The sequence below is a fragment of the Protopterus annectens genome, chromosome 10.part0 (assembly GCF_019279795.1).
Source record: "Protopterus annectens isolate FY-2018-M chromosome 10.part0, PAN1.0, whole genome shotgun sequence".
Taxonomy (NCBI): Eukaryota; Metazoa; Chordata; order Ceratodontiformes; family Protopteridae; genus Protopterus; species Protopterus annectens.
In genome coordinates this window covers 1,349,448,412-1,349,475,718 of record NC_056744.1, presented here as the reverse complement: position 1 = coordinate 1,349,475,718, position 27,307 = coordinate 1,349,448,412, and the positions used below count along the sequence as shown (strand labels likewise).

The 27,307-nt window shown below is 37.8% G+C and overlaps 1 protein-coding gene across 6 annotated transcripts in view; it reads right to left on the bottom strand.

Moving 5' to 3' along the window:
* Nucleotides 1-27,307, bottom strand: part of NTNG1 (netrin G1) — a 2,528,066-nt gene that overhangs the window by 1,717,488 nt on the left and 783,271 nt on the right. The gene's annotated exons all lie outside the window — the stretch shown is intronic.

Here is a 27,307-nt window from a genome sequence, read left to right as displayed (position 1 = left end):
AGCTGTGATGCATTAGGTGTAAACATGCTGATGAATGTGATAGCCACCACCTGTGCAGCATTAGGGGCATGGTAGTAAACCCTTGCCTTGTTTAGCTCCTCCCCACTCTTTAACGTGTATGTTATAGAAAATCGTTTGCAGGAGCTGGTCCTCTCCTGCATGAAGCATCAGTAGTATTTTGCATTTACTTCTTTACCCAAGTCATGTTGAAAACCATCTATTGTCAGAATTTATTTATTATCTTGCCTCAGTAAAGTTTTATAATTGTGTCCAGTGTTGTAACTCAAGTGATGGACATGTTAAAATCTTATTAACCAGTATTATATAACCATACTTAAACGCACATTCAGCAACTGTTTCTAGATCATGAGTGTTTTACTATGACTGTGCTTGTGTACTTTACAAGATATGTGCATGTTTTCTTGTGGCACTTACAAAATACTCTTGACACTTTATTCATGTGCCTTTTTACATATTAAGAAAACATACTATGCATACAGTTGCTGGGACACACCTAATGTGAGTTAGATGAGGGTATAATCAGAAAATGTATCACCTGGAGTGCAGCAAGGTCAGCAAATTATGCATCATGCAAAATGCATTTGACTTGGGTTCCTGTTTGCTAAGTATGTTTTGCTTAATGCAAAGTCAGAAAAATCATCAATGAGCATTATTAAGACCCCCTTATGCTACAGTTGTGTCCTTTTCCTTTGCTGTAGAGACTGAATGATAAAGCAGGATGCCAGTAAAGAAGACAAGATGAATAATGCCCCCATTAACAAGTACAGAAGTCCTTAAACTGATCTCAGGATGCTGGTTTATGAAGTTTAGTTCTGACAACAATTATGTTTAAAACTCACTTTTACTATGCAGACAATGTTGATGCCCACTTACTGTCCAATCCTTCTTGACCACACCAGTAGATGAAAAACAAAATGTACATTGCTGTTGTATTTCTCTTGTGGTACATGATGACTAGGGGCTAGTTATGACAGGAGGAAATGTTTGGTCATGACTATTCTTCAACTACAACAGGCACAGCCAAAGTTAACAAAGATGTCTGTAGCTCAAATAGGTAAATCTGAGCTCACAAGTCATAGCTGAAACAGACTGTCAAAACCATCAGTTTTTTGAACACCTAGACAATGTACTGATATGAACATCTATATCTATTAGATTTGCTACTACTTTGTGTATTACATAGTTTTATTTTTCATTAAGTTATTCCTCTTGTGGTTCCTAAGCCCTGTGTCCTGGTTCATGGTTATCACTAGGCCATTGCTACACTGGCACTGACACTAATATTTCATTATTTCTTCCATTTCTTTAGACTTGTTGTTACTTCATTTAACACTGCTATTTAATAATATGTTTTTAATCGGTCTCCTTCTGTTTGTCGAAAGTACACTTCATCGACAAACAGAAGGCCGAGCCCACTTCCACGAATGTGCACTACATCGAAAATGCACTTTTGCAAAAGTCGATTCGCCAAATCGTGTTACAGTGGGGATAAGGGGATATATCCTTTTCCCCACTGTAGTGCAATCTCAGAGTTAGTTTATTTAAGTGGGGGGTGTGGGGGGTGCAGGGCGGCTTACCCCCTGCATAAATGTGATTTAGTATTTTGTTTTTTATTTATTTACTTTTTTGTGTGTTTGTTTTTTTCCGTTATTTTATGTTTCGTGAAAGTGCATTTTTGACAAAGTGCACTTTCTTGAAAGTGAGTTTGATGGTTTGCATTTCGATGAAACATAATTTTGATGGATTAACATAGATCAGTTTTTACAATCCTTCCCATGTTATCACTGTATCTCAATTATAAACCTCATCTGTGCTGTCTTATGTTGCCTTTCTAACATGGCTTTAGCATATTTTTTGATGCACGCAGGACACATATTGTGGCATGTGTTCGACTTGTAGATTTTTCTGTTGCATAGCACTGTATCATAATATGTGTCACATGGGTCATTGTCATATGGTTTATAAGGGCCTTGCAATGCCCTCTGTTTAACTTAACTTGGACATGTAGTTATGGCATGACATAGACTTTTGTCAATAATTTACTGGCCTGCAAGCATGTCCTGCCCTTGTTTTTCACTGTCACTATTGATACACTTGTTTAGGTAGCAATGTCTCTTTATACCCATTACAGTGCTACGTTATGCTCTAACCTTTCTGCACATAAGTTCATTGTTGTGGGTCACTGTGTGTGGCTTTAATTACTGTTTTATAGCTCTGTGCACTCTAAACACACATTAATTCTCTTGTTTACATACTTGTCTAAATAGGGCAAGTACCCCTCCATCTTCAACATATACGTATGCCCCTTGCACAGCGTGTGGTATGTACTTGAGTGATCCTGCAGTGTTTACTGGCTCTGATTTTTTCATACATGGACACCCATGTTTGTTATTTCAGTCTCTTGGGAATCTGTACCTAGAAAAGAATCATGCATTTCAGATTCATAACCTTTAAAATGTCATTTTGGATAGTTCATACATTTTATATGCACAGCTAACTGTATTGCTTGATTTACTGCTACTGTTCTGAGTATACTCTACGCATTTCTGTTTCCATTTTTTAATGTGAAGCCATACTACTAAACTTTAATGCTAGCTTTGAACTCATCACAGGTTCAGAAGGCCTGTAACAGAACACCTACAATTTTATCTTGTGTGACTTCGACAGGAAGGCATGACCCCAAATTCTTATTACTAGCAGAAAGTCCACAGATGGTGATATGAAGCCCATAGTAGTGGAATCAAGTATGTAATCCAATTCATTACACCACTGTTTTTTATACATTAGATTTTATTGACATCACAGCATCTTTCTCACAAAACACAGATGTCAAATAAATAACAGCACTACCTTTAAATGCCGACCTTATCAAGAAACACACAATAAAGAAACAATAATAATCAGCAAGTGAACCAGTAATATGAAATAAAGTTATAATATATTTGTTATAGCAAGTCCAAAGAGGCCAAGATATTTTAACTATGAAAACAACTGTTATATATTGGCAGGGTTCTCTGTATCTGTTTGCTTGTGATGAACCTGTTTTACTTCTTGGGTTTAATCTCTAATCCAGTGATTTTTTTCCAGTGACCCATATAGTATGCAGAATTGAGCCAGGGCGGTGAAGACCATGGATACTTTGAAAACACATCTAACCATATTCGCAAAGACTGTTTAAAATACAGAAAGCATTAGTTTAGAACAAAAAATTTGTAGGTGTCTAACATATCTTAAGGAATCACAATACACTGCACTTCATAGAAATATAAGCATAGAACTTGTGAACTCAGTTTCTTCTTATAAGGGTGTAGTTTAATATTGTGACATGCCAGCCTTCATACTCACATACAAACAGACTTCTGGGGAGATAGTCTGGCATGTATTACTTTTATCGTGATGTAGCCCTGAAATTTACTTTTAGCCATTATTTTTCAATATTGTGAACTACTCTGTACATTCTAGTATGTTTTATACTGCTTCCTTATTTGCTCTCATTTTATGACTGTTCTGATTCACAGTGTAATTTCTGAACTAAAAGTACATTGACAAATATCATCTAATTAAGAGGCAGCAAGATCACTTGTGGGTTGCTGATATGGGGGGCAATGCATGCCTTCTGATTCCACCCCAGCTATTAATCTAAACCATATAATAGTACATTGTAATCAATAAATTGCCTGCCAGTCCAAAATAGAACCTTTTAGAAAATTACTGTGCATACTTTAAAAATCAATGGTGGTTGAGTTTTTTTAATTTTATGACATGGTATGTTCCATTAAGAGATTATTAGGTTGTCAGTCAATGAAATAATTGGCAACAGTGCACTCCAGCACAAATGCAATGCAATTAGGAAAAAAAAGGTCCAGCATTTCTTGAAAGTGTAATCCCTGATCAAGAAAATGTGCAGGCATATGGACATAACAGGAAGAAAAGCCTTATCTGCAAATGAGCTGTCCAAAGAGCTTGGAACATCCTTCAAAAGTATACAGCATATCACTTCATAATATTTTGTCAGCATATCATTGAAAAAGGAACTGTCAGTCATGACAATATATAATGAAAATAACAAGATCATTCTAGAGCAATTGTTATATTATTGTCTTTTTGTATCCCGAGGGTCCTGAGTTTGATTCTAGCCATGTCATCCAATGTCAGAAAACCCCATCTTTTGGCCTGACATGCTGAGTTGCAGGATCTGAAATGAGCAGAGAGGGATCATCCTGCCAAAGGCTGGAAGGACAGCTGCCCCAGGAGGAAATGAACCGCATTAGTAATGAGTTCTCTAATCACTGTGTGACACTCAAAGATGGCTAGATTCCCTTCTGACATGTAAAAATATTGGCCAGCCTTTTCAGTACATCCTCACTGTTTTATTTTCTGTAATATCTTTTTTTTCAGTAAGGAAAAGTGGACGCAGGGCAGCCACTGAATACAGCATAAACAAATGTAAAACATGGCCACATTAAATTGAACTTGGGTGTGTCAATATATTATAATCATGTTCAGAATGATCACATTTATGGAAATTACTGGAATGTAGCATGAACTGCCTGTCAGAAACAATAAGGTTTCTGCTACGATGCTCTTTCTGCCTAGTAAAGATTTTAATATTGGTAAGTAATTACTTTGCAACCAGCAGGCAACTGTGAGCTGCTTTAAGCGAAGGCAACAGAAAAGTGCTGTCCTGTTAAGTTTCAGTTATTAGTAATTTACAGGCAATATTGTCCACCGTAATGATATCAAATGCTGTTAAGAGAATTAAATGAACTGGCAGCAACACAAACTGTTCAAAGCAACAAATTGTAAGGGCTACTGGATTTGCAATTAAATAAGCTGATTTATTTAGCAATTAAAGAAGCCCAAATGTAAATTAAACCAATATTACTTTCCAGAAAGGTTACAATTTTTAAAATACCTTCCCGCTAATACCTTGACAGCTACATACTGTTCATGTGGTCTCAGCAGTGCACCGTGCACTCATTTATTGTAAACACAGTACATACCATTCTCACAGAATAATTTACCTCCACAGTATTAGTTTTGTACATATATTCTGCTACCATATAATTCTTATTGCATCTTATGTTCTTATTTATTGCAAAACATCTTGGTCTTTCACCTTGGCTATGCCAGAGTTTGGCCAGTTTTTATCAGTACACTACATTGGAAGTAAGTAAATAACATGTTCAACAGCCACAACCAGTAAGTACAGACAAGCAGCAGATGAATTATTAGAAGGAACGTTTTTTCACTAATAGTGATTATCACCATTTGTTTATCACCTAACTAATCTATTTCAAGGCTTCAGGGCAGCTGTAACTTATTCTAGAACTCAGTAGTCATAAGGCAGAGAAATTAATCCTGAATAGGATGCCAATTTCTCACAGGAATCACTCATGCACTCACTGATACGTGAAATGCACACCTCCAAATAATTTGGAGGGCTGACAATTCAACTACACAGTGTCTTTGGGATGTGGGAGAAACCAGAGCATCCACTAAAAAAAATTATGCTGGCAGGCTATTCATTATACCTAAGTTGGCCATCTGAATAGGTGCGATTTTCTTAAGCACACTGATGACTCAAAAGTCAAGTGGGAATGACCACTAGGAGGTTGTACCAGACAATTGATAACCATATATATGCTGTCTAAAAAAGTGTTTGAAAAGAACATTCTTTGACTTTGAAGAGAGTATAATTTGTAGAAAATGTATTTTTTAAGGATGACTATGAGTGTGTATATGGATTTTAGAGAAGGTGATTTTACAAACAGATTTCAAATGACAGATTAGGTAACACATTTTTGACCAAGTTGATAAATATCCAGGACTATATGAGTCTATAAATATAAAGTATTTTTAAGACCTAATTTAATGCCGGTTATGCATGGTCGACATTTCGAATGTCGATCATATGGTCTCAGCCATATGGTCTTTGACATTTTGAAATGTCAACCATGTGAAGATCTCTATAGATACATATATATATATATATATATATATATATATATATATATATATATATACATATATATTTAATTTCTTGAGTTATTTAATATGTTTTTAGTTTATACTTAATTGATTTTTTTGTTTGAGCATATGATTGGATACACATACACACACACACATACTCACACACACACACACACACACACACACACACACACACACATATATATATATATATATATATATATATATATATATATATATCTATGTATGTGTGGATGGCCCATATTCAGAAAAGTTACTGTGAGGTGTGCATGAGGTATATACTCGCTCTAACATTTTGAAATTCAAAGACAGGTGTACCACTATACTTTTGCTTGAAGGTGTGCAGCACTGAGATGGACTGAGATGGACTATCTCTACAGCTATGATATATGCTAGTCAGACATTGTCGGGGAGATACATAGGGTAAATAGTCATGTTCTATCCCCTGGAACTGCTTGCGTTAATGCATTTACACATTATGAGTGATTACATGACTTAGTATGGACCCTCCAAGACACTCATGGTAATGAATTCAGCCTTTTGGCCATGTTCTTCTATCATGGTAGAGGTAAGTATAGGGGACTTTAGTAGTCAGGTAGTTTTAGGGTTGTGTGAGTGCACACATTTGAGGGGCCACATGTGGGAGTGCATGCGTCTGCCAGAGATGTGGCATTAGGGAGGTTAGTGAGGAGGAAGGTTCAGTTTGTGTGTGGATGGGAGGTTGGTATGTTTGTCATATTTCCACGTACCCATTGACAAATGAATATAGCCTGCCAAACTGGGTCAGGAGGACCATTGGCCATCTCTAAAGTCTAAAGATATGGGTCGGCAAGACCACTAGCCACCAGGGTTATGTCTAAAATATGGGCTGGGGAGGCCATTAGCCATCAGGAAAAACTCTTACATCTGATGTCTTAATGGTAATTGAATATCCTATTATCACACTGTGGAAATAGAGCCTTTCTACAGTTCCCCTTAATGCAAGCGGTGGAGTTCTTTTTGAATTCCTGAAGATATTTCTTGACTGATTTCATGTTTTATATTTAAATGATTTTGTGACATGATATATTATCACTATGTATGCCTTTAAAGACTTGCTGTTTCTGTGACATGTTTTACTTGTTCTGAATAAGTGTTGTCATACTTTGGACACATATCTTTGCTGAAGTATTTTGGACAAAGCCAAAAATATTGGAAGGATAAAGGGTCAAAAATTCAGGACAGATTTTAAATATTACCAGAATAGCAGGTTTTCTGTTAACATCTATTTTGTCAAAGATGTGGAACGTGAATCTCACATATCTGTCATTATTCAGTGACTGCAGTTCTCAATGATTTGCTAGCAAACCACAAATATGAAGAGGAACAGACAAAAAATATGAGGCAGAAATCGGTACGTTCTGTGAAATTTTGGACAGTTGAGAGGTATTTTTGGATGAAACCACTCAACTTATTAAAACTTAGTAACTCTGTTTGCTTACCTTCAGATTATTACTTTACATTTTTTTAGGTTTTTTTTTTTTTTTGGCTACACTATCTTCAAAAAAGGATTATTTATGTGTTTGAAGCACACAGTACAAATACTCAAAGGAGCTGAAAAACAAATAAGCACACTAGCTCAGAAGTAGTAGTAGTATAGAAGTACAGTACTATGACTAAGAAGTAGTAGTACTTTAAAAGTATATATATATATATATATATATATATATATATATATATATATATATATATATCGTATAGCAGTAAAGAAGTAGTAGTAGTATAGAAGTACAGTACTATGACTAAGAAGTAGTAGTACTTTAAAAGCATATATATATATATATATATATATATATATATATATATATATATATAGTATAGCAGTAAAGAAGTAGTAGTAGTATAGAAGTACCGTACTATGACTAAGAAGTCTTGTCCTAAACAGAGATTTCATAATCAGTGTGCACAGTGACACATAAAAATAACTCAGTATAGTCACAAAGGGACAGAACCCAAAAAGGGTCCACAAAGATGGCCCACTGAGACATTATGGCTAAAATTCTCACAAATGGAGATGTTATATGAGAGCATTTACATTATTAATCACAAACTTGCAATTCTAAGAAGCATCAGCATCAGGAGACATAGTTTTTAAATATTTATTTAAAACCCTACCTTTCAGATTAAGGTGGTTCTGTGGCACAATCTTATTTTAAAAGGTAATTTTATAAGCAGTGCATGACATCTACCTTAGGAACAGCAGTTCCAGTGATAAAATTCAATGTCTTGTTTTTATAAATATAGGGACTAAATATGGAAACCTGGCAATATTACAATTACACATTCAAAATGAATACATCCTATAGTTTCAGTGGTTCCCAGTAGCTTAGGGCAATGCTTTTCAGAATACTTGTCTTAAGAATCCATCTCATTACATATGGCACCATGGTACAGCTCCACTCTAAGTATATGTATGATGAGCAAAGCCTCTCAAGTGCATGATGCAGGAGTGTGTGGGTTTGTGTGTGTGTGTGTGTGTGTGTGTGTGTGTGTGTGTGTGTGTGTGTGTGTGTGTGGCTGTTTGTGCATGTGTGTGTCTATGCGTGTGTATGCGTGTGTGTGTGTGTGTGTGTGTGGCTGTGTGTGCGTGTGTGTATGTGTTTGCGTGTGTATGTGTGTGTGTGTGTGTGTGTGTGTGTGTGTGTGTGTGTGTGTGTGGTGTGTGTGTGTGTGTGTGTGTGAGTGTGTGTGTGTGTGTGTGTGTGTGTGTGTGTGTGTGTGTGTGTGTGTGTGTGTGTGTGTGTGTATGTGTGTGTGGGGGGGGGTAGCTCAGTTCTATATTTATTACTATACTATAGCAAACACTGGTCACAGAGGCTTAATACAAAGTAGGGATATATTTTCTAAAATAAATAAATAAAAGACACACCTGAGAAGAACATAAATGTACCGAGGATATTTTATTTATATATGCTAATTTGGGAATACATAATGACTATTTCTTATTGTACAGTAATACATGTTTGTTTTACTGATTGTGACCAGTAAATGAATACTCACATAAATAGCATCTTCACAATATAATATTCCGGAAGAAAATGCCACTAGTATGACAGAAAGGCTGAAAAAGTAGTTACACTGGAAAGTAAAATGACACATTTCACTCTGTAGATTGATTTATCTCTGCACTGTACATGGACTTCATCCATTTCTAAAATTCATACGTTTCTGTTATAATCCAGCTGACATTTACAAAGGCATGCCTTATGGATTCTGCAGGTGCCATTTGATTAATGAAATGAATAAAAGGCAGATTTCTAATCCCTCTCTGCCCCAAAAGTACCAGAATCTAATTATTAAATCATATTAAAATAATTAGCATGTTTCTGTGAATAACTATAATTAAAGTACATTTAAGGGTTCTTGTGCAATCACAGTTCCAAGAGCATAAAGACTACATGGATTGCAGACATTTTCAGAACTCTGTGAGGTTTGACAGCTACACTTTTCCACAGACTGTTTATGTTGTACAACAGTGTGACAGTTTATTAGGCTGTAATTACAGAGTAGGTGTATTACCAAAACCAGTATCTTTTTTTAAAGGAAGCACTTACATCTTTCTTCTTTTAGAGCATTTTCTTCCTGTATAAGGCATAAGACAAGCAAACATTAGAGCAGGATGTAACTGCCTCTACGCTGCTAATGATGTCATCTAATCCCATGAGCAGAGGACATGGTCAGCAAACCTGTTTTTAACTTCTCTGTCTTACATACACAAAGTATAATGTGGAGATTAGCAGTACATACAGCCAGTCTTGTCTGCCCTTGCTTCTGCAATGTGGTAGGTTTGTTGATTACATATGCAATAAAGCATGGGGGGCATAGTGCAGAAATACATACCTGAAGGGCAAGTGCTTTACAATCCCTTACTATTTAGCTATATTTGCACTATGCAACCCGCAAGTGCTTTATGGTATGATGATTATATGTTTTGCAGTAGATTTGAATATAAAGCAGCTCTTTCCGTTTTAACTGACATTCTCTATCATGCTGTACTAATGTATCTCATTTCTTATACTTGCTGCATTAATGGGTCTTAATTTCTCATTTTGAGGATGGTACTAAGAATATGGTCGGGTTGCTGAGTCTTGCCAAGGTTCTCAAATGTAGGAGCTCTGTTTGTATGCCCTCAATACTTGCTCTAGCATACAAGAGGTTATCCTGGGCAGCAACTCCAGCTGTAAGGTGAAGTGAATGCAGGCATAATGGTCAGTATGGTTGCCACCCCTCCAATCATACCCCCCCCCAAGTCTCAGAAGAGGGTCTGGCATACACGATCAACAGCCTGCAAAGGATTTAATTCTATTTTTGACAATACAACAGTGTAGGCTGTCCCCAGGTTGCAGTACACATATCAGAGCATGCCTGTTGACCCAAGCCTCCTCCCCTGACTTCTGACATCATCAATACAGAGCCACCTATAAGTAGAATCCGACACTGTAGGCACTCTAGCTCAACTTATCCACACCCCCACCAGGGACAGCAATATCCTAGACCTGGTCATCACCAACATGGGTGACCAGTGTTCCACATCAGAGGTCAGCTTCTCGTTAGTCAGATCCGACCACAAGCTAATCACCCTAGACATCCACATCCCGCTCCCAACCTCCATTAGGAAAACAACCATAAAAAATTTCTCCAAAGCCAACTTCACGCTTCTTAAGACAAAAATGGCAAACTTCACGACACCCATGCAGATGGACAATAGAGGTACGACTGCTGAATCCTACACAAATGCACTTTATAAGCACTTACACAAGTGCATGGATCGTGCTATCCCTAACAGAACCAAGATGCTATCCTCCAAAAAAAAGGAAGCCACTCTGGTGGTCTCCTGCCATAAACAAACTCTACAACAGAAAAAAGAAACTGTTGCAAAAAAGAATAAAATCCCACAGTTGGAGGAACTCCCTGGTCGGCATCAGTAAGAAGCTGAGATCCTTCATGAAATCCTCCAAAGCTAGTTATGAAAACAAAATTGCCACTGATTCTAAAGACAACCAAAAAGCATTCTATAGCTATGTCAAGAATTTCAATGGCAACACTCAGATCTGCTCTGAGTTACAGCACAACGACTCCAAATATACAGAACCAACTGATATTGCCAACATCCTGGCAGATAGGTTCAGTGCTAACTTTACCCCCCTCTCACCCCCTAAAGAGTCCATCTTTATACTGGAAGAATGAAAAGTTCCTGTAATCACAGCTGCACAGGTAAAAACCTCACTCTCCAAAGCCAAAAACGCAGCATCCATGGGACCTGACAACATCTCAGGCTGCCTTCTACATGAACTAGAGAATGAATTGGCACCCCACCTAAGTACCATTTTCAATCATAGCCTCACCTCAGGTTTTGTGCCCATTGAATGGTGCACTGCGACAGTTATCCCATTCCACAAAGGGGGGCCAGAACAGACCCCGGGAACTACCGCCCCATTAGCCTGACGAGCCTCGTCTGCAAGGCCATGGAAGGTATCATCACGGAACTCATAAACAAAGACATTGGAGATCTCCAAACTCTGGACCCCACACAGTTTGGGTTTGTAAAAGGCAGATCAAGTCTCCTAAACCTGATAGACTTCTTTGAAGTAGTCACCAAAGCCATAGATGAGGGTAAGGTGGTTCACAAAGCCTATCTAGATCTCGCCAAGGCATTCAACACTATCCCCCACACTGGAATTATAGATAAACTCACGAAACTAGGTATAAATCCCTATGTCACAAGATGGGTTGCCAACTGGCTTACTGACAGAACCCACACTGTTAAAGTAGCAGACTGCAAATCAGACTTCAGACCAGTGACAAGTGGAGTACCACAGGATTCAGTCCTGAGTCCTCTCCTGTTTGGTATCTACTTCTCTGAACTACAGGCTATCACAGAAGGTCTTTGGCTAACTAAATTCACAGATGACTGCAAACTAGGAGCCATAATCAAAACTCCTAATGATGTGGACATCTTACAAAGGGGCCTCACTGAGACAGATGCCTGGTGTCAAAGACATGGTCTCAAGCTCAATGCAAAAAAGTGCACTGTCATCCCCTTTGGTAAAAACTCTGTACCCATGAACTACCACATAGGCGGTAGTCTACTTAACACCAAAGGTGTGAAAAAAGACCTTGGGACACAGGTGGACAGTAGTCTCTCCTTTGATAATCACATTGCCACAGTGGTCAGGAAATCCTTCTACGTAGCACACCTCATCACAAAAGGTTTCTCATGTCCCCTCTACTCATCACTCATTAGACCCATTATAGAGTACAGTGTCCCTTTTGGTATGTACCTCACAAGACTACTACAACAACTGGAAAGGCCGCAGAAATACCTCACAAAGAGGATTACCAGCCTCAAACAGATGCCCTATGCAGACCATCTCAAAAAACTCCATCTTTACTCTGTCACATATTGCCTACTCAGAGGTGATCTCTGCCTAACATACAAAGCTATGTCAAACCCAGAGATGTTAGACATGCTCCACTTAAAAAAATCCCAATCCCTCCGAGCTACACGCTCTAGGGACCTAAACCTTGTCACCACAATAAACAGAACATGCTGGAGGGATAGATTCCTGTCCCAGAGACTTCCCATACTCTGGAACAGACTACCTATCTATGTCAAACAGAGCTCCTCATTAGCACTCTTCATGAAAAATCTTGATGATCGGGTGGGTAATAAGAAATTCACCACAGGAATCACTTCTGTGGTTCTGCTTGACAGAGGCACAGGAAAATAATTTTCTTTGGTAGCGAAATCCAGGGTACCTTTTTGGCTAGGCTTGTATAGGCCCTAGAGCCAATAGCCTAGTACCTACCTATGAACCTAAATAGGTCTGCGCTCTCTTTTGTTTTGTTTTCCCTTTAATGTCCACAAGTGCACCATCCTTAAGTACATTTTATATAAAAGAATGCTGCTTTCCTAGCTCTTTTTATTCTGTTCCATTTACATCCCTGCTCTGATTGTTGAGTGTCTCTTTCTACAATGACACTGCCCCAAGGTATTTTTCTTCTACATTACAATTTCAGCAGAACACAACAATTCTCCAAGGTTTAAAATTGAAGTGACTGTTTAGTTTTCATGACTTTTGTCATTCTGGAAGCTGTTTTTACATTTACTTATGCTTTAGAGTATCATTAAACTTCCACAAATTTATTCTGTTTTATGAAAATAATAAAGCCCAATACCAATTAGCCAAGTTATTTGTTTCTAAATTACCTTTACAAGAGTTACTTTTTCAAGAGAAATTAAATGTTCTACAATTTGTGAATAAATTAATGTTCTTTTTTCACAGGCTGATGATTTGTGTTCCATTTCTTGGTAAAGCTTATTACAGCTGTACCCAAGGATAGTACAATCTGTCTGTGGACCAGATAGATACACATGCACATACATTCAACAACCTTTAAACAGAGTCAGAGTATTCCAACAAAATGGGCATGAATGGAATAGAAAGGAGTGGAATGGATATGGGTATGAATGGAAATGAACGGAATGTCTTTGTACAGAAGCCTATGATGGCACTACTTCCCAGCAACCCTGTCAACAAGAAGCAAATAATAAACATTTTTATCCTCTTCTACTGGTTCATGCCCTGTACTAAGAAAGTCTCATAAGACTAACCTAAAGATGAAGAGACAGTGTACTCAACTATGATCTACTGATTAGAATTTAGTTAGTGCCTTGGGTATTTATTTTACTTAGTGGACAAACACTGATAGGTTCATAAGTTCTTAGGTGGTTAATGACCACCGGGGCCCTCATAAGCCTAGCCATGCAACCCAAATTTAACCCACAAGTTTGATTTATACATGAGGATAGGAGGTGATATACTGACTGCCAATGTCTAGCAGAGACAAAGGCGCCAGACCAGGGGTGAATTTCTGATTACCCATCCACTGGTCCAAGTTGCGCTTAAATAGAGATAGGGAGGAACTCTGCTTCAAATGGATAGACAGCCTTTTCCATACAATCCAAATTCACTGAGGAACATATCTGTCTCCTTGATATATCTTATTTATGTTGCAAAATTTTGGTATTTTTATCGAGTAGTTCTGATGCTGTCTGTTAGGCGAATGTTAGGTTCATCAAACCAGGATCCAAGGATGCCTTGTCTGCCAGGCAAAGATCACCTCACAGAAATCCGTATGAAATCTTGCTAAAGAGGGCTTTGAGACTATTAGTCAGTGCAGAACATTGTGTTTACTCCCTATATTCCTTTTGAAAGGCACCTTTATGGACTTTCCAGATGCTACATATGTCTTTTCAGGGACATACAGAATGAGACATTATACTCAATCATTGGTCTGATGAAGGACAAGTAAAATGATATGATGACCTCTCTGAACCTAGATGCTATGTCCTTACTTATACATTGAGCAACATAGAAGGATTTTCTTACTACACTGGGCACATGTTGGTCAAAGGCTTTGTTACTATCTGCATGAGTTCCCAGATCCCTGACTAATGAATCAGATTTTAGGGGTGTTTTATTGATAACATAGTTACCCAGGGTGGCTGACTTCCTAAAAGGCACTATAATGCATTTATTAGTACTGAGTTTTCAGCCATAGCTTTGATACCAAGTGTTTGTCTGTATTAGACTTTTCTGAAGGGTGTTTTCATCTTGGGGGGAATCATTGACTGCTCCCAGTCTGACATCATCTGCGAACTTGGTTAGCCAGAGATCTTTGACACTGACATCTGAGAAGTAGATGCCAAAGAGGAGTGGGCCTAGCACAGTGTGTTCAGGTACTGCACTGGTGACTGACCTCTTTGTAGAGCTTGTCTCACTGATTTTAGCCTATTGGTTCCTTCCAGTGAGTCAATTACTCTGTAAGTTTGTTGACAATGTCTGAGTGGGGTATTATATCAAATGATTTAGCCAGATCTAGGTAGGCAGTATGCACAGATTTCCCCTCATCCATTGCCTTAGAGACCTTTCCAAAGAAGGTCACCAGATTCAGTACACATAAACCTTCCTTTGACAAATCCAAACTGGGATGTATCAAGGGTCTTTCCATGGTTTTGCAAATATGGCCAATCAAACTAATGGGTCTGTAGTTTCCAAGATCTGCTGAAGGTCCTCCCTTTTGAAGGGGATGACCACTGCAGTCCTCCATTCACGTGGCACAAAGCCTGGTTTAAGACTACAGTTAAATAACGACTCAATGGGTCACAATAACTTGTATTTTAGACTGTTCAGGAGGGATCCTGGTATTTTACTAGGGCCCATTGAGGCCATGCTCTTGTCTTTAGCAAGTGCATCCAGTACATACTCCCTAGTTCTAGTTTTTGGGGCTATGTTTGACGATATTTTTTTTGGGATAGTTGGGAGTGAGGAGGAGGTAAAGTTGGAACTGAATTTGTCTTCTAACAGGTTCGCTATATCACCAGGCTCAGTGAATGTGGCACCATTAACCACTAATTCAGCACATTGCTATGTGCTGCCCTGAGGTTTCTAAAGATGGTCTTATTGTTGTCTTTCACTTGGGAGGCTATTTTAATCTCAAAAGTGTCTTTGTTTGACCTAATTAGCTCTCTTAGTTGCCTATTTTAGTTTGATGAGAGAGTTTTTTTATCTTTATGTGAATTTCCCTTCCTGATTTTTGCTGTAATTTTCTTTTACTTTTGTTGTATATACTGTTTAATTTGGGATACCACCAGGACAGTTTGCTTCTGGGGCTAGTCCTGAGTTTACTTCTGTTAGGTACAGCAAGATCATGCAGTCATTGACATGGTTGTACAGAGTTTCTGCAATTCAGTGTAGGCTACTGTGTTTTTGGGGGTTGGAGGGGCACTGAATTTTGAAAAGCTTTTGACCATCACTTAATAAAAGGAAATTTTGCCTTGGAATAGTTCCTAGCTGTTATTGGTTTTAATCAGATTACACAGTTATTTCTGATTTTGAAAGAGACAGTTTTATGATTGGAACTTACCAGGGAGGATGAGACTTGGGGGGACTGGGGTGTAGCATTTTCCCATATTTGTGAGCAGAAGGTTCAATATGTTGGCCCCTCTTGCTTCATGTGCATCTTGCCATTTCTCATCTTTCTTGGCATTCAGTACCTCTGATATATGGTTTGGTGGTCCCACCATTGGCTCATTTGTTCTACCCTAACAGTAATACTGTGATATGTTGATATAATCCTTTGTTAGGTGCACAGCATCCCTAATAGGTTCTTAGGTTGGTCACCTCAATGGTACTGAAGAGTAAGGGGTAATGAAAAGCTGTCTTCCTTTTATACAAGCAGTCATCATGATCTATACAGCAACGAATAAAGATAATTGCAGCAGTAGATTACTTCTTTATTTTAGTGATTTATTTCTTTGCTTTAGCAATGCATTTGAAATTGTGACCCATAATTTGTTACTATTCAAATTCTACATTCTGCAAATAGAGATCCTGCCATGTTTGTGGACTGAATACTGTTTAGCATATAGCTTATATAGTCTATTTCCTTCCAGTGGCCTTTCAGGCCCTCCGCTTAGTACTTATTTTTGTTAATGATATGTGGCAGGTATGTTGAAATTTGCATATTATTCATTTGGGAGACGATGCACTTCTACTAGTCTCAGGTCCCACATTTATTCAGTTTGAAGCTTAAATGGAGTTATGCCTTTTTTCCTTGGCAGACTGTTGAAACCGTCTCTCCATTCAACTAACTAAAATTAAAAGGCATCCTATAACCAACCCACCAAACTCCTTAAAGGAAAACTCCACCTTAGAACTAAAAAAATCTATTTTTTCACTTCAGCTCTGTTATCTGAGTTATTTTAACCTCTTAAAATCACTCTAACTGCTTCTTATAGAAGTTTAATATGCTTTCTGAAAAATGGCTATTAATGGGGCTTGACATATCAACATGATCTTATTTTTCTTCAAGCCTTTCTCTTTCCCATAATCCATTTCAAGTCTGCTTTACATGAGTCATGCAGCTGCTAGACATAAGGAAGTAGTGTTGTATTCCCATGCCATTGGCATATAATAGGATTAACATCTGTCACTGTTCTCTTATATACCTTCTATAACAGGACTGCTTCTTTTATTTCTTTAACGGCCCTGATATGTGTGTGTGTGTGTGTGTCACGGGGTTTGTTTTACAATATACTAATGAATTATACAGCTGTAACCAAAACAGTTGTTAAACTGCAGGCTTTTGTTTAAAGCATCTTTTTGCAGTCCAAGATGACTTTGGTAAATGTGCCAATACATTACAAGAATTACAAGAAAATATATTTTCTGACTTTTTATTTATTTATTTTATATTTGTTGACTGGGTTTGTCTGACTGGGTAACAAATGCCCGTTTTCAGCAGAGGCCCAAGGAGAAAAGCTCCAAAAGAAAATAGAAATTTTACATATTAAATACATATAGAAATACATTCAGCAGTACCACAGATTACTGCATTACAGTGCCAGACATTACATTCATCAGTACCACACATTATTGCATTACAGTGTCATACAAATGCATTAATCAGAGGGATACATTCATAATTACATATTATATACATAAGAGTGCAATAGTTACATAGCTGAAATATTTTACTAGTTATGTTTGTACAGTGATGTACCAAGAGGAGAAAAAGTAGTAAGTTTGTTTACTGAAGGGAAGGAAGAGAGAAGCGAAGTAGAAGGTTATAGGGGAGTGTTTATGGGGGATAATTACATTGGCAAGTCCATTTTTCATGAAGGTATTTTTTTGTAGAGGCTTTGAATTGATTTTGATGTTCAAGGGATCTTATATCTAGTGGTAGGCTATTCCAGGCCTTGGAAGGGTTAAAGCTATAGATGAGGTGACCCATTTTGGTTCTTGCTTTGTAGATTTTTAGTAGGCCTTGTTCAGAACTGCGGAGTAATCTAGTGGGTAGGGAATGAGAGATTAGAGATGACATAGTTGGACAGAAGGAGGGTTTGTAGAGAATGGAATGAATAATCAGAAACTGATTATACAAAACAGGTAAGGTAATTCTAGCCAATTTAGTTCTTTTAGTGAGAGACAGTGATGGGATTTGTAAGAATTTTGGGCAGCAAATCTGGCAATCCTGTTAGAAGTTGCTTCTAACTTGTTTAGTAGTCCATTGTTGAGGCTGGTGAGAATTTGGGAGCTATAATGTAAAGTGGGTAAGAGTTAGTCATTTGCAAGGGTTAGTTTTGTTGTTTTGGTAAGATATTTTTTGTTTCTATACAGGAGATCTAGCTTGAGATGTGTTTTTCGGATACAATTATTGACGTGTAAATCAAAGGTTAGTCTGTCATCAATAGTAACACCTAGGAGTTTAGTACTGGTGTCCACCTGTATTTGAGTATTATTTTGTGACAGTATGGAGAAGGAAGACTTTATGTGGTTAAGGTTTTTAGGGAAAAAGAGTAGTAATTTAGTTTTCTTTGGATTAAGGATAAGTTGGTTTTCAGATAGCCAGTTTTCTGCAGAGTTAAAAGAGGACTGTGTGTCTGATTTTAGTTGAGATGGTGATTCAGCAATAGTGATAAGTATAGAATCATCTGTGTATTGTATCAGTGAGGATCCATGACAGGAAGAGTAGAGAAGGTTGGTAAAAATGTTAAAAAGAAGGGGCCCATGGATGGAGCCTTGTGGAACACCTGTTTTAACAGTAAGAAGAGGGGAGAAAGCTGACAGCCATTTGACTGATTGGAGTCTATCAGAGAGATAGCTGTTAAACCAAGATATGGTAGATGGAGAGAAGTGTAGGTTTGATAGTTTAAGGAAATGAAGTTTATGAGAGACTGTATCAAAGGCTTTATACAGGTCAATGAAGAGACAGGAAATAAGTTTGTTACTGTCTCTAGCTAGTGATACAGAGTTTAGGAAAGACAGGAGAGCTGTTGTAGTGCTGTGCATGGGACGAAAGCCATGTTGGGTAGGTGTGAGGAGATTTTCTTGCAGAAGGTAGTGTAAGGCTTGATTGTGTATACATTTTTCCAGAATTTTGGAGTGGTGAGAGTATGGCTATGGGTCTAAAATTAGTTATATCTGTAGAGTTTCCTCCTTTGTGTATTGGAAGGGTGTAAAATTGCTTCCCAATGGAAGAGACTGTGGATTCCATTATAGAGTGGTATATTTTGTATTAATATTGATTATTTTTCTTCCCAGCTTCTCCTTTTAATTCTACTTTCCCTGGATCCCCACCAAGCCAAGTTCGATCTATTGGCCTGCAGTGCTTTTTAACAGAACCAGGCAACCTTGGAATGAGTGTTATTTTCAAAATATACAAAAAGTATGTTTTATCCTCCAGACAAAATTAATTGCTAGCCCTTGTTTAATTTCTATTTTTAAGTGAAGCACTCCATCACGGACGTTAGTTTGCCCCTCCCCATACTGTACTTCCTAACAGCAGTCTCCCTTTGCAAGCTGTTTCAACTATTTGAAAGCCCTGCTGTTTTTCTAGTATTACTAAACACTTTCTCCTATAACTTGTGGTCTTTCTAAATCCCACATACTCCTGGTTACAAGTGTTTATTTTATTTCAAAAGAAAGGTATGCAAAGCAAGTAAGTCCAAAGTACCTACTGATTTTCTTATTGTTTCAGAACATTAGCTGCCCCCCCCCCCCCATTCTGTACTTCTAACTGCAATCTGTCTTTAGATGCTGTACTATTTGTATGCTCTGCTGTTTCTCTACTTCTACTAAACCTTTTCTCTTATAAATTCTTGTCTTCCTAATTTCCACATAACTCCTTGGTAAAATTGACTTATATTATTTCAATGACAGGTATACAAAACAAACACGTCAGAGTACCTACTACCTTTTCTTATTGTTTCTGTAGACTTGCATATCTGTGAAATCAGGGCCAGCCCTTTTCATTATACTATTGCTATCCACCACTTTTCTGGTCTATTCTGATCCTCCCCCTCCCCACAAGAACAACTGCAGCCTAATCAGGGCCAGCCTTTTTCATTATAACCTATAAACCTACTGATAGTCTTCCTTCATTTGTTGCCCGATACACTCCCCTCCCTTCCCCCAATTTCCACCCACCCCCAGTGGTCCTACCTTTATTAAAAACAGTAACCTCTCCCACCCTTCGACCTATAACATCACCACTCCTATACTTCCTCCTACAACTTCTCGCTACTATCCCTCCTACCCAGCTAATATGTACAAGCACACCATACCTATACTCACTGCATACACACTCCTTGCATACATCACATCTTACCAAACCTCCACCATTCCTGCACTCAACCACTACCACTGTACCACCACACACACCACCACTCATATCCCACCTCTACTCTACTACTCTCTCATCAGGTCAACAACCTTCCCAATACACCCTCTATATAGACTACAGACCACAATACCTAAACTAAAAACAACCCCACAACCTAACATAACCCTACCACCACACCTATTGCCCACAGAAGACAATTAAAAAACTTCCCTTATAAGCAAGCATATACAGAAATTGATAAAACTAATAATCTCATCCATATCCAGCCTAACAATCAGTGGAGACATCCATCCTAATCCTAGTCCCTCTATCTCCAACCCCTTCCATCATAATCAGACTACAAATCACATCTCCCAAATCACAGCCAATAGAAAGCCAACCGACCTCCTTCTGATAAGCCTAAATATTAAAAGTATATGCAACAAGGTGCATGAATTCCATGCCACCATAGACTTCTACTCCCCTGATGTAGTGATTCTTACAAAAACATGGTTAAAACCACGCATTACTAATGAACAAATCCTCCCTACTGGTTACAATATACTAAGAGTAGACTGACTAAACAGAAAAGGAGGTAGTATAGCTAAAATATTTAAGCAGCATCTAGACATCCAGATCTTAAAGTTAGCAGCTCCCCAAATAGGTAAGGAAGAAATAATACATACCAACCTTAAAATAAATCAAAATAAAACCCTAAACATAATAGGTTGCTACTTCCCACCTGGCCACAGCATCCCTCCACTTGAAAACCTCTTCTGCTGGACTACCTACCACCTACCCCAAGAAACTTTAATTCTAGGAGACTTCAACACTGACTGGCAATCCTGCTCTAGCAACCACCCAACCCATCATGTAAATCTTCATGGCTTCACGCAACTAGTCCAGTCACCTACTAGGATAAATAACAACTAACTAACAAACACACTACCCTTGATTGGATACTACTCAATAATTGCCCTCAGTCATATATAGCAGGCTGCTTATCTAACAGCCTCAGTGATCACCCCGCAACCTTCTTACTAAGAAAACACCTTTATAAAGCAAAACTCATTATCTACCGTCAAATACGCAAAAAAAATAACTTCAGCCCTCTCTCACTCAGCTCATCCCTAAAAGACTGTAACTGGCAACCTCTAAAATACCTACAACTAGATGACACAGTTGACTACTTTAATAAAACATTCCTAAGTATCCTTAATTACTACACCCCATAAGACGTTCCCAATCTAGAGCCCAACAATCCCCATGGCTACAAAAAAACACAAGGTCTGAAATGAAAAAACAAGGATAAAGCGTGGGACAACTGGCGCAAAACCAAACCCCCTCTACTAGGCAAAAATTCCTAGAACTATGCAATAGAACCAAAAAGCTTATAAAACAGGACAAAATCCAATGCTACCAGTCTGCCCATACCTCCTCCCAACATAACCCCAAACAATTCTGGTCCTCAATAAATCCATCCTCCACCCAGGTAAAGTAAGTAAACCCACTCCTAACTTAACTCATTCCTCCAAAAATATTGCTACCTCTTTCAACAATCATTTCACACAAACCGTACTATCACTAGCTAGACAACACAACCCCCCCATAAACCCACACCATCAACTAGAACTAACAATCTCCGAACTAGCTTCTGTTTCTCTCCTGTTCCTACCTCCAAAATAAAACAACTACTAACTAAACTTAAAACCACCAGATTAGCAGCAGACAACCTCCCAGGTGAATACATTCAACTTGCAGCTGACGCTCTAGCCTACCCCGTATCACTCTTGATTAACAGATCTCTGTCAGAAAGTTATGTTCCTACGCTATGGAAAGTCTCAGACATTAATTCCCCTACACAAAGGAGGCCCCTCCATAGATCTAACCAATTACCACCCCATAGCTATTCTCTCGCCACTCTCCAAAATACTAGAGAGATGCATTCGTTCTCAAGTCTCAGATCACCTCCTTGCCAACAACCTCCTCTCCAACACACAACACGGTTTCTGACCTAACCATAGCATCACCACTGTCTTACTCTCTTTCTCTAACACTATCCTACAAAATAAAAATGCAGGTTATCTCTCCTCAGCTACCTTCCTAGACCTCTCTAAAGCTTTCGACATAGTCCCACACAAACAACTCATCTCTCTTCTCAATAACCTATCCTTCTCTCAACCAGTCATCAACTGGTTTCAGAGTTACCTATCTGACCGCCAACAAGCAGTTGTTTGGCAGTTCAACCTATCCCCCAACTACCAGTCTCCATAGGAGTTCCCCAAGGGTTCATCCTGGGACCCCTACTCTTCTCTATTTTCTCCAATAATCTAGCCTCAGCCACAACACATGGCACACTCATACAATATGCAGATGACTCAACCATCATCTGCACAGCTCACTCCCTACCAGAACTACAAAAAGTCACACAGGAAGCATTTTCTTCTATTGAAACTTGGTTATCCGATGCCCAACTAATACTCAACCCAAGCAAAACAAAATTACTAATCTTCCACCCCCCCACCAAACTTACCCTAGACAGCTCTCACTTTAACATCACAGCAAAAGACAACACCACCATCCATCCTACAGAACACACCAACATAGAGAAAAAGTAGAAATAGACAAAAAACTGAACTTTGACATTCACATTTCCATGACCATTAAAAAAGTGCACAAAAAACTAGGAGCATTATATAGAAATCAGCAACTACTTACCAAAGCAGCTAAAATTTTGGTAGCAAATTCTCATCTTATCTCTACCCTACTCTATGCCTCTTCAAGATTTACTAACCTTAGGCAATGCAATCTAAATAAGCTTGAAACCTGCTACAACAAAATAGCCAAATTTGCCACAGGGGCTTCCTACCATACTCACCACTGTCTCTCACTAGCAGAAATGGGCTGGCTAGAGCTCCCCCACCTCCTTCAATGGTACCAACTCGCCCTCGCCCACAAACTAATAAACCAACCACTAAAAGTCCCATCCCTCCAGAATCTACTCCAAACCTACATAACCACGAGACCACTAAGATCCAGCCACAAAACCTCCTACAAGTCACAAGAGCCATTAACTCTGCTGGAGAAGCATTATTCTCCTGCACTATAGCCAAACTCTGGAACTCCCTCCCATCCTCAATTACCTCTGTAACTTCTTGCACCCACTTTAAATCCTTACTAAAATCACACTTCAAAACTTGCCAGATATGCCCTTGCAACCCCCTTCTAATACCATCCACTCCCCCACCCACTACCTCTCTCAGCCCTCTATCAACAACCTACTCTTAGCAAGCTTGGCTACTCATGTTCCCAGCTACCTACCACATAATACTAACTTCTTGTAGCAACAACTGCTAATGGCTGTTATATACCTCAAAAACAGATTGTATCAATTGTTCACTGATGAATCTCAACTACATTTGTAACCATGTTTAGTATATATCACCATATTTTAAAATTGTACTATGTTCTACAGCTGTTTTACATCTGTTTTCTTCATGTCTTGTGTCCTTAACTGGACTAATGTCTATATCTAAATGCTATGTTTTTTAACTGTATAATGCAAATAATACTTAATGTGGCGCTTTTCTCCCCGGGCCTCCGCTGAAAACGGACCTGTGTCCAGTTGGACTCTCCCGGTCAACAAATGTAAATAAATAAATTAAATAAATAAATAAATTAGAATAGAAAGTGGGAAAGCAAGAACATCAGCAGCAACCTGAAGGAATGCGGAGGGAATTTTGTCTATGGATGTGGAGCAAGGTTTTAATTTAGGTAGTAGAGTTTGAATATAGTTAGTGGAGACAGGTTTGAGGGAGAAGGTAGTGGTAGGGTTACTACTGATAGAAGAGTTTGAGCTATTAGGTCTATTATTGTTGGTGGGATGGTTTGTGCTTTGATTTAGTAATTTGGATATTGAGTCTATAAAGTCACAGATATCTTTACAGAGACATCACAGATGTCTCTAAATGTCACAGATATCTGTAAGACTACATTCAAGGCTTCTTCAGATGTAAAGTAGTATAAACAACAAACATTTAAAGTTTAAAGCTTAGCATTTCAGTATTGTGATGCTGCTTATGTAAACGTGTCAAAACTGGTGACAACTGTCTTTGTTTTGCTCTGAAAGGCATGACTACATTAGAAGCAGCTGTGAATTATCAACCTCTCTGCAATATAAAGACAATAGAAAACAAGTTCACGTCTACTCTGTCTTGTTTACAGCCACCCGAGCTTCTGACTATGCATTTCTTTGTGTCTGTGGTATGTCATGCAGGTACAGAATTCCTCTGCAACTCATGTGAGAAGTTAAGCTGAAAAAAAAAGTTGGTGGTGTTTCCCTTCCTTTCAGACCAAAGTGTGGAAATTAAAGTGTTATTAAGTGCAAGCAGGTTGCAGGTACCTACACAGTACTGAAATCATACTGTAGGGAGAAAAGCATCCTAAGAGTTGGGTTAAATTGTAGGAGAAGGTGGAATTTTCCTTTAACTATTCTCTGAGGTAAAATGGTTATTCAAGCTAGCAATGTAAGGTACAATCAAAAACATCTCTTAATTTCTTAAAGCACATCAGAGAAGTTGTCAAATGAAAATTTAAAAACTGGGCAGTTTGTAATGACCCGAGAGTTTCTTCTATATGGTTACCTGACTTACTTTAGCCACACCTATACTCATCCTATCACTAAGCAGTAGTGCAGTCATTTTTACACCCTTTCACCAGACATGGGTTTTCCACCACTGCACTTTCTGCACCATTCAGGAGTAGCTTTCTTTCCAAGTACTTTCACCTTCTTTCATTTTTCCTTGCATTTCCTCTTCTGTCATACACCAACATCACATTCATATGTGTGTTAATTACAGACCTTCCAACATGCAGCCATACATCTTCAGAACATTTTTTTCTGCAAATCTGCTTAACAGAGCATTTTGTATGCTTCTGCTTATATTATGAAATTCTGCTCCTCATAAATCCCCGTTAAATTCTAAAGGTGAGTGAAAGTCACAAGCAATAAAGCTAATTAAATGTGAGGACTGCAGATAAACTAAACTTAATGTGTGTTAACTTGCTACCTCTGCCTTTCTTCTCTCCTTCTGTTCTTCTTAATCTCTGTTTCATAGTGACTTCCGGATTTTTTGTGATAATTTAGTTGACATAATATATTTAATTAGTTTATATATTTTATTTGCCCTTTTGCACATAGATACTTCTATTAGAGCAAAGCAATCTAAGTTTTTCCCTTTTCTTGCGAGCATGCCTCTCAACGTCTTATTGCAAGAAATCTGGCCAAAGCCTAAAATTATTGGGTACAAAGGCGCAAATATAGGGGCAGATTATAAATATTGGTCTTACAAATTTAGAAAGTTACTAGAATAAAAGGTTTTGTATCAGCAAGCATTTGTCTGAGGGATATGAAGTCTGAAATTCAAATGTATATCGTTACTTAGTTACTTCACTCTTTAATATTCAGTAGTTCCTACAGATTGCACAGCTGCAGTCTTGGAAATTCGATGACAAAACAAGTCATGGGCATTCAGAATCGCAAATTACCTGAAACACCTGTTGTTCATAAGGGTCATTTGCATATATCCCATGTGCCTCTGATACAATAGGTTTGGGAGGTCACTCAGCTTTGCTGGTGTTTTCATTTTGTTTTTACTGTTTGGTTTTTCAGTGACCTTCTCACATTGTTTCTGACTTGCTTAGATATAATAAGGCATTGTTAATTCTACTGGCTGCCACATAAGCAGCTGCTAGAACATAGTAATCAAAATCTAAACCAACTGTAATTGAAATATTAAATATTGTAATGCTGATAAAAGAACAGAAGGTGGGATATTTAGAAAAGCAAAGGAGCGAATAACCTAGAAATAAATGGATTTTGTGGGGCCAGTGTAAGCAAAATAATCTTCAGGAGGACTGTGGTTTGATGGAAGGTAGGATTGAAGTAATTTACTTAATATCCGACTGAATGATAAATGTTAAAAAGAAAACAACTGTGTTTATTGTATGAAAATAATGAAACAGTCACTATCTTTTAAACAAGTAACCAGATGTGAGAAAGGAATATGCCAAACTAAATTTTACACGTTTCGTCCAGTTTAATTTCCATGAACTTCTTCAGAAATATCATCCTGAGACAATGAACCATTTAAATACAATCAAAAGTCATTTCATGTGATCTAAACTGACCTATACTGCATAATACTTAATTAATCCAATTTGATTAGTATTCAAACAATTAAATACTTCAATTTTATAAAAAGTTAATACTTTGGCTATCAGAAAAAAAGATATGGCTAACGCATTAGCAAAGCATGCAACTAAATGTTCCAATTTCAAAAAGTTTACATTTTCAGTATTAGAAAAAGTAAACGATGACTTATTTAGTGGAGACTTTAAAGTCATGTTAGAATGTAAAGAAACCTTGTGGCAAATTATGCTCAATGCAGACCAGCTTCCTGGTTTAAATGACACTATAAACATAAAGTGCTTTTTAAAAGCACAAAGGTTATAATATTATTTGTACATAATAATTTTTAAAAGTAAATCTTATTTTTATTTTAATATGGTATAAATGATGTATTTAATACAACACATTTATTTCATTAACTTTTTATAAAACTGAAGTATTTAATTGTTTGAATACTAATCAAATTGGATTAATTAAGTATTATGCAGTATTGGTCAGTTTAGATCACATGAAATGACTTTTGATTGTATTTAAATGGTTCATTGTCTCAGGATGATATTTCTGAAGAAGTTCATGGAAATTAAAGTGGACGAAACGCATAAAATTTAGTTTGGTATACTCCTTTTTCACATCTGGTTACTTGTTTTTTGGTTTTTTCGTGTGTTACGTTATAAGTCACTATCTTTTGTTTGCTTTTTTATTAATCTATGTCATTGTGATGTAATAATATTTTTTAAAGACATGAAACACATTACATCACCTGCTGAGGTATTTTCCACATAATGTTCAGTCTAGTGAAACAACTCTGGCTTTATTCTAGAAAGAATTATCTTGAGAGGAAGCAAGGCCATCCTCTCTATCAAGAATCTTTCTTATCAGGATTGGCAGCTCATT